Raw genomic sequence first — 9,619 nt, forward strand, 5'->3', positions numbered from 1 at the left:
TATTGAGAATTACTGATTATATATGTAGATCGGAATGATATGTTAATGTTTTTGTTTGTTTGTTCTTAATTTTTTAATTAATAAATTTTAAAAATATATATACATTGAGTGAAGTGTTTTTCTCAGATTAATAAAAATCTAGTTTGCACCTTCAAAAAAGAAAAAACATGGACTGCAGCCTATTTAATTTGCAACACTGTGGAGCTTATTATATAGGAATATGTCCCTCATATAATTTTAATGGCCTTTTCCTGGCCTAAAAAATTAATTATGCTCATAATAAAGCAGTTGGAAAATACAGACATATATGGAGAAGAAAATAAAAGCCTGTAATTCTTCTATATAGAGACACCTCATTGGTAATATTCAGATATGTTTATTTCTTGTTCCCCCCAGCATACAAAAATAAAAACATATGCACATAAAATAGGATTATATTGCGTATGCAATTTAATAGCCTGCTTTCTCACTGAAAAAACTCTCTTGAATTGCTTTGCCTCACCTTAATAGTCTTCATAAAAATTTATGATTTTAATGGCGAAGGAAATATTTCTCACTGAATGGATATACCATAATGTAAAAAAATGGTATTTAAAATTTTCTAGCTTTATATAGCTATATAAATGGTATTTTTAATTTTATAGCTTTACAGCCTCACAAGTGCAATCCAATCATCACATTCTCTTTACATGTTTTCCTAACTCTTGGAAGACTGATCAGCAAGTGATATAAGGATACTACATCCCAAATACTTAAGGTGCTATTCCCCAGGATCCGACTGAAAGCGAGAACTTCTGTACTGAGTAACACACGGATAACAGAAGATCTCCTTGTAAAGTTCACGTGCTCAGATCCAACAAGCCGTAGAACCGAATGGATGGGTTTGTGAGCCAATCTATTCCTATCGCGCTGTATGAAATGAATGTTACTAACTGGACCTAAGGTGAGGGTGCCACCTTGCTGAGCCGGGTCTCCTGGAAAATCAGGAAGAGGGGCAGTCCCCGGCCGCTGCAGGCTCTGCATGCTTCCAGAGGGCATGTGTGACTGCAGGTGGGGGCTCTGTCCTGAGGGGGCAATTTCTTCACCTCTTTTCATTCCCAATCTGTCATACATTTCTCTCTCAGGATCAACATGGATTTCATGAGAATATCCAGTGAGTTTGCAGAAATGCTCAATGTGATGGTAGAACGACCGTCCAGCCACTAGAAAGGCGACATTTGGCAGCTTTTCTACGTATTCCTTGCAGACATAACTCAGGAAATGCCGCGCGAAGACCACGACCCGCCGGCGCTCCCGGAGCAGCGCGCGCGAAGCACCCGCTTCCCCGAGGCGTCCAGCGCGGGTAGGTTGGGCACCGCGGCCGCCAGGCGCACCCGGAATTCTTATGCTTTTTAATAACAAATCCTTTTTCTATAACAAATTCTTTTCCTCGTGATCTTACCCTTTTATCTGGGGCATAAGTCACGCCTAGTCCTCTCCAGACAGTCCTCCAAAGTTTACATAGCCAGACCACCTGCGGCTTTGTCGCTCATTGTTAGTTCATTTACAAATGAACTTTTCCATTGTTATGCCACCATAAAGAGGTTATTTCATTGCTAAAGCTACTGGAAGGCAAAGCAGAGCACTACAACTCAAATGAAACTTGAACTATATCAGGTTAAGTTCTTCTTGTGTTCTTGGCTCCCCTTGCTTTTTTGGTCACAAAAGAAATGGGCCTTTTGGTTCCTGCCCATTTCTCACCTTGTTTTGTCCCCTTTTCCAAAACTTCTGGCTGACATGCTCACTTTACCGTGAATTTACTAATTTAACTTATCTCTACTAACCAACTGAGATATCTTTTCTTCCTCCTACATAATAAATTCCCTCTCTGAATTCTCCTTTAGATAACAATTGCCCATTCAATGCACTGACCACCCCACTTTCATGAGCCAACAAGTTTTTCTTTTGCTTAAGCCTGGTTGAGTAGGGCTTCTTTCGATAAGTGATGAACGCTCCTGCCACAATCTGCTGAACCACGTACTTCTTCTTAGGGGTTTTCAATCCTATAGTCAAATGTTCTGGAAAATCAGGTCAACTAGAAAAAGGGCAGAAAATATGGTAGAGTGACCATAATCACTTGTATCTCTTTACTCTCCAAAATACCATTAAAATAACAGTAAAGGAATATACAGTAATAGGTGGTGATCCCTGAGGAAAAATAGGAGAAGAAACAGGAACAAAGAGTATTCCACAAACTTACAGAAATGGAAAGTGAATAGAGAAGTGTCACGGGACTTAACAGAGCAAAGAAAATTGAAATCTAAGATCTCAAGGGGGATTCCATTGAGTAATGGGCTAGGAAGTCTCAGTCCTTGGAGGCAGCCAGGACCACAAAAAGTATGGAAAGACTTCCGTACACAGGTCCCACCTCCCACTTCAAGCAGACAGACAAATATTCCCTTCTCCACTTACCACCCTACAGGAAAATAAAGATTCCTACTCTAAAGAAATTAACCCAAGAGACCCTGAACTTCAATCCAAGCCATATGTAGGGCAAGGATAAATCATAGAGCAGAAGATTGGAGAATTATATATGTCTATATGCTGAACTATCGCACCCTCAGTTACATTCCCTTCCTGCTCCCAGAGTGCCTGTAACCAAGCACATGTTTATCCTGCCCCCATTCCATCAGTTAGAGATTCTCCTCTGGAGGAACCGGTCAGTCCCAGAGAAAAGGCCTCCAAACGCTAATGTTTGAGGGTTCCGCAATCACCCTACAGCAGAGCCCTTCAGGTGACAAACTTTGCCAATGCACCCAGAGCCTCCAAAGAGCATTTTTATGAGTCACTCTTAAAAAATTAATGGTCATTGATGGATTTTCTCAAATCCCAGACATTTGAGAAAAACCTGTAACATGAAAGACAGATCTCAAAACAAACAGAGAAAAATGGAGTATAGGAATAGAAAGCCAGAGAGCTCTTGACTCTGGAAAGTCCAAGTACAATCACTTCTTATAAAATTGAGCAGTGGAGTTAGCACCATTGTGTCCACAAAGTCTTACATCAGTTAGGATTAAATTTGGCTGCAAGAAACAGAAAACCAGATACCGTAAGAGCAAAATACTCTTATTGGTATTTTGACTTAAACAGAGAGCAGTTTGTTTTCCTCACATAACAAGGAAATGGAGTTAGAAGCAGCAGGTGGTTCAATATCTCATTTATGTCAGGACACCTCTGTGATGTTCTGTCCTTCCCTCATGGTCCGAGATGGCTGCTGCAGTTTCAGGCTTCAATCCTGTCCAAGGCAGGAGAGGGAAGGAAGGGGCCAAAGATGGGCCAACTCTATCTGTCCCTGTTTTAGCATCTCATTGGCCAGAATCATGTAACAGGACTCACTCAGCACTTGGCTGGGAAAGTTCACATCTAGCCCAGGCTGAGCCACTGCTGCTCTAACGAAATCGGGGTTATCCCAACAAGGAAGAAGGAGGAAATGTTAATGACATAGGTAACTCAATCACAAGGCCCATGACAGTCATCAAATCCAAACGTGCTTCTCTGGAACATACATTTTCATGGAGCTTAAGTTGTCTAACATCAAACAAGATCATGTTTTCAAGTGATAATGCATCAGAAGAAAGGCCCTAAAAACTGTCTTGAACCTAAAGGTGGAGATTTTGGAGTCTTTACTTTCTAGATTTTGAAGACTTTAGCTTTTCTATAGCTGACATCATTTAACTGTGTTTTCTGTAATTATATAACAAAATCCAAGAGGAATCCATGGTATCACAAACATGTGGGGCTAAGACAATACATTTTTATAACATTTTAAACCTTATTTCTCCTCTCTAAGTTAAGTTTTAAGTTTCTGCACACCTTCTTGTAAATGGGGAATGTTGGCTCACCAACGACATCGAGAAGAGCACCTGCACAATTATTTTGCATGCTATAAGAACTATTTTAGGTGAACACATGCAATTAATTTCCATGGTATATGTTCCAAATGTAGCTACATGTAACAATGTAACATATTGTAGGCTCAAATGTGAACTTGTCACCGTGAGTCAACAGCTCTCATACTCATGCTCAGCATACCCTACGATAAACCTTATTCAGCCCTATCCTATTAGAATTCAAGCTCCACCTGCAGGGGTCTTTGTTTTGCTTCTATCACCAGCATCTATATCAGTGATTAGAATATAGCAGGGCTCAATACACACTGAATGAATGAATAAATAATTGAATGAATAAATCCCCTAACTTCCCCTTTTCCCCTTGCCTCCCTTTTCCACCTCCTATCTCTTACTCAGAAGAAAACCGTAATATGCCAGGCATATGAGGGACTTCACCACAAAAAACAGAATTGTGTCCTATTCCCATTTATATGATAGTATTTTCACATTTTTACAGCTAGCAAAAGGGTATTATGAGGGAGGAGGAATGTGGACTCCACCATATGGTTCAATACAAGAGGCTAAGAGGTCAGTTTTCTCTTAGAGCAGCAGTCCTGTCTGTGGAAGCAGCAGAAGTTCCCACCTGCAAGGTGAGTGGCTGCAGAGGTGCTGGGAGGACTGGACAACCCATAGAGGCACGTGTGCTGGGGCCAGCTCCCACCACTCCCAGGAATCAGTTGCTACAACTTCAGGAATTTTGTGAGCTGGCTGAGTATATCGGTAGCTTGAAAATGATCTCGGTGGGAGTTTTTATATACCAAGGACGTTAGCAAATGCTACAAACGAGAACTTTCATTTTTTTTCCCCAGAGAGCCAGTTTTTAAAAATCTACCCACATCCCACTGAATAGTGAGACAATGAAATAGAGGCCTCCATGTCGAAAGGCAAATGGACAAAACCATCAACTCCATCGGTGGTAGCACGGTAATACCAAATGGCCAGAGGGGAAGGAACAGTTGCCCCATGGCCAACACTTAAGGATAAGACTAAACAAGTGAAAGGTTTAGGAGGCGAAAGGGTGAGAAAGAAGAAAGGTAGACCAGGAAATTTAAAGTGGGGGTGTTTATTTCTGCGCTCCCGGGCAGAACTCACCGAACCCAAGATGGAGGGAGGTGAGTACGCACATGGGCAGCGTTTAAGGATGGAGGTCAGTTGACGTCCAGAAGGGGCGGTTCATTAGTTCCGGAAGTCAGGTTGGGAGGGGTGACAAAGGCTCTGCAGCTCCAGTTGCAGTGCCCTTCCCCTTTCCCCCAACCTAACAACAAGTCCTTCCATAGCAGAGACCAGCAAGGACCCTGACACCACCTGGATCTGTGGCCCCTTTCCCCTACTGTTTCAGAATTGTACAAATTATTACTAAGCCACCAGCCTGAGGAGGTCACTGGGCATTTACCCTCATGACAGACTGAGTCGTCCAAGAGACTTCTCAAAAGCCAAGACTAGAGACTCTTGATTGACCAGATGGACATTTTTCATATATTGTAACTACAGAAAGTAAAGCGCAACAAAAGTTCTTGAATGGTAGGGAATTGATTTGCTGCAGGAGCTGGGTCGAATTCTTGTATTTCATTAGAAAAGAGAGAGGTTTTTAAAAATAGGATGAGAAAACACTGTCACAGACCAGAGGATTGACACCTCTACTTTCTGTAGACTTCCTGATTATGTTAGCCTTGATCTGGTGTATTCTAGACCCTATGGTTGGGGTGGGAATTATATATAAATACCAAAAAGGATCCATTATTTTCAGCTCCAAGAGAGCATTATTAAATTTTTTAACTAGTATTTTTGTAATAATGGGAGTAGGGAATGGACTAAGGTGAGGAATATCTATTGTATACTTTACTTAGTACCTTTTTTTTTTTTTTTTAACATGGGCAGGCACCGGGAATCGAACCCAGGTCCTCTGGCATGGCAGGCAAGCATTCTTGCCTGCTGAGCCACCATGGCCCGCCCTACTTGGTACTTTTTAAAAATAGTATTTGTGTATTTATACAGAATTATTTTGGCCTGGCCACATCAAAACGACTGTTTCAAAAACTGCTACTTCAAATCTGTGTTCTGTTTGGTCTTCTAACCACATTCTATCCTCATCATCTCGTTCCCTGCTCCTTGAAACTCGAACCTAAAGAACCTAGGAGCATTTGCCTGTGGCAGAGGTCACAAAGAATCCATTCACAAGCAAATTATAGACTGCTTTTTAAAAGCAGTAGGAGCAGAGGTAAGTTTATGCAAATTCTTTTTTCATCACATCTTTTAGGAATAATTTTTTAAATCCTAGGCAATAAGCTCCCTGCACATGATTGAATCACTGTGTCAATTCCTCCCACTTACAGGCTTCTCTCTAAATTTTAAATTACACCGGAATCACCACAGCTTCTCAGTCCACAAAACTACTTGTTAGAACTGAAGGAAACTTTAGACGTCACCTAGTCCGACCCCCTCATTATATTTCTTCAGTTGAAGAAACTGAAGCCCCAAACCCATAGGCAGGTCACTGCAGAGCTGGAACTCAGCCCAGCTTCCTTCACTTGCAAACACTGCTCTTGCCCTGCCTGCCCCTTCTTCTAGTATGACTTAATCACACAATCAATGTTTTTCTTCTTAAACTGCAATTTTCAGAATGTGCAGTGCAATTATTGAAATGTAATGAAATCAATAAGGTTATTATGTACAGTAAAGACTGTAGAGAGTTGGAGAAGAATCCTATTCAAGCAGAGAAAAACTTGGGGTAAATAACATTTGATTATCCCTTCCCTCATCATTCCTCATATTAGGAGTGTATTTATATACAAAATCTTGAACATTTCATATTTAATAGAAAATAACAGTGGTTGGCCATCGTCTCTTTTATGCAAACAGGTTGCTTGTGTTTTCCCAGAACACCGAATTTCCAAAATACAATTTACTCTCCTGGAAGGGGTTGGTTGGTTTACGCCAAATTCCAGCCTTGGTGTGAACATCTCACACTCACTTGAACAGAACGTGGTTTGTTCTCATATAGTCCTTTAGGAAACATTTAAACTTTGTTCTAAAGAATATAAGAATAACACAGAACCTAAGGGAAGAGATCCTTCTCTTTCCTCCATATGGTGTGATGTAAAGATGTGAGTCTGGGAATAGTGGAAGCCATTTCTCTAGCATAGGTGCTGCCAGAATGGAGTTGTGGGGAGCTCTAGGATGAAGCTGACTCTCTAGAAGGCAGAAAGAAAAGACCAAGAGAAATAAGGACCTTGATGACACTGGGTCTGCTGCACTAAGCTTACTTACCTGAAGCAGTAATTTCCTCTTAAACTGTCAGCTGCCCAAGCCAATTAATTCCTTTTATTATTGGAAAACATTTAAAAATAAATACAACAAGGCTCAAGTTGCAAGAAGAAGAAGAGGTAGAAGGAAAGAGATACATGAAAGGAGCCAGGGGAAGATGGCTATGGTAGTTGCCAGCCCCGGGCAAATTTGTGAAGGAGGAAAAATCATTCTCCAAGTCGGTCTTCCCTTCCTTGACCTTGAAGCCTGTACTGGACATCACTGAAGCACCACCTCAGATCCTCTGGGCTCACCTATCTCTGACTGCAGCCACTTCTGCAGCTGTCAGTCCGGGACGGGCCCCACCACATTCAAGCAGGGCCTCTCATCTAAGCCAGCATCCTCTTGCCTCTTCACTGGGGCCTCGCTGTCATCTCTGCGGAGGGGCACTTAGGAACACACGTGGCATTCACGCATGCACAAGGCTGATGTGCAGGGGAGCTAACAGCCCATGGAGTGAGTCTTGGACCAGGGGGTGACTAAGCCAGTGGATAAATGCTTCTCCTTTTTGCCCACAAACGGTAGCAGAGACACATTGCACATTTGAGGTGATTTGCTAATCACCCTGTGTTGCTCCCTCTCCTTCCCTGCTCTACTTCCCCCCCCCCCCCCCCCCCGTCCTTCACATCTGCTCCCTGGGGGTCACACTTCCCACTAAAGTACAAACGGCACAAAAAAAGCGTTCTGATTTCTAGGGTACCCAAGTTAGACAGCCCATTTCCTCCCTTTCCACACACAGTCTCCCACCAAATTCCCTTACCTGTGCAGGGCCCTCCCTCGGATGCCTCTTCTGGGCTGTTACTCTGGCTGTGCTCCCACGAACCCTCCGGAATCTGCCACAGCGAAGGAGGAGCTCTCAAGGATTCCAGAGGGTTTCTTCTCTGGTTCCTGAGGAAGTGGAGATGGGAGCCTGAGGCAGCCATAGGGAAGCAGCTACTCCAGAGCCCAGTGAGCAGACCCGTAGTGTTGTGCCATGTTCACCCAGTTACCTCCATTCAGCATGGTCAGTGGCCAGGCCAGAGAGAAGCTGAGCTGCTTTGCTTTCCTCTCCTGGCCCCAGACCCCAGCACCCACATGCCCAGCTTCATTGGCCCCTTTCACTTTTTTCAACAAATATTTATTAATCTTCCTTTATGGACAAGGTGCACAGTAGGTGTTTTGGGGAATGCAGCCGTGAATAAAGCGTGATCCTCATTTCTCCTCTGAGGGTGCATAATCTAGAACAGGAGATGACATGTGTACATAGACTAAGATTTTTTAAAGTTGTTACCTTATAAGTGTCAGAGGAGTTTTAAAGAAGATAGAAACCCCTTGTATGGCTCAACCTCTCAAATGCTATGTCCACATCTGCACTCACAGCTGAAGAATAGCTTGCATTTGAATTGTTAAATAGTCATGTCAATCTCCCATTAAAAGAGGTATAGAATAAACACAGAAAATGAAAATGTTTCATTTGTTAGGATGGTAGAATTGTGGGTGGATTTCCCCCCAATGGTTTTGATTTACATTACCATTACATAATGGCATTTATGATGTTTTTTCTATGTGTAGGGAAAAGGCTAAAACTTGTTGTTCCCTACAACTTAACTCCAGGAACTAGTCCCAAATCAACCCAGTTCTTCTCTGAATTAATCTCCTAAGGATCTGAGAACTCTGTAGTGGAACACAGAGCAGTGTCAGCTTTACATGATCATAGCAACATATTTTTAAACCATTTGGGGATGTTCTATGTAACATATATAACATATAATGCGGTTTTACAATGGTAAGTGTTATACCTTTAAAAAGTGATGTGCCTGTGAACTCTTTTCAAAACCTTTGCTGACTTTTGGAGAAAGCTGGGAGCTCAGCAGTCTCCTCAGACTTTAGAAAAGAAGAGAAGCAAGGCCTTTTGGGCAGGAATTGCCAGTGAAATTCTTAGTTTGGGATCCTTTAACAGGGACTTGAGAGAGTAGATGGTATACTATCTTGAAGATGATCCCTTAAAGAGAGAATCTGGGAAATGATTAGAAATACCAATTCTTAGGTCACCCCCAAAACCATACTAGAGAGTTGCACACCAGTTTTAATTTCTAATGTACTAAATATTGTAACCCACATACTGAAATTTAATTTTTGAGAACAAAAAAAAATTAACCTGGATTAGTTTTTTACATAAGAAAAAAACTTATATATTTGTTCACAATAGCAGAAAGTAGAAACACCCAAACATCCATCAACAGATGAATGAATAAATAACATGTGGTATATAGACCCAATGGAATATTATTCAGCTGTAAAAAGGAAGTTCTGACACATGTGACAACACGGATGAACCTTGAAGACATCATGTTGAATGAAATAAGTCAGACACAAAAGGACAAATATTGTATAATCTCACTGATATG

At 41.8% G+C, this 9,619-nt stretch overlaps 1 pseudogene; it reads right to left on the reverse strand.

The window, feature by feature from the left end:
• Positions 1-654: 654 nt before the first annotated feature.
• On the reverse strand, positions 655-8,155 carry LOC143661090 (peroxiredoxin-like 2C pseudogene; annotated as a pseudogene).
• Between the last annotated feature and the right edge of the window lie 1,464 nt (positions 8,156-9,619).

The sequence above is a fragment of the Tamandua tetradactyla genome, chromosome 17 (assembly GCF_023851605.1).
Source record: "Tamandua tetradactyla isolate mTamTet1 chromosome 17, mTamTet1.pri, whole genome shotgun sequence".
Classification (NCBI taxonomy): domain Eukaryota; kingdom Metazoa; phylum Chordata; class Mammalia; order Pilosa; family Myrmecophagidae; genus Tamandua; species Tamandua tetradactyla.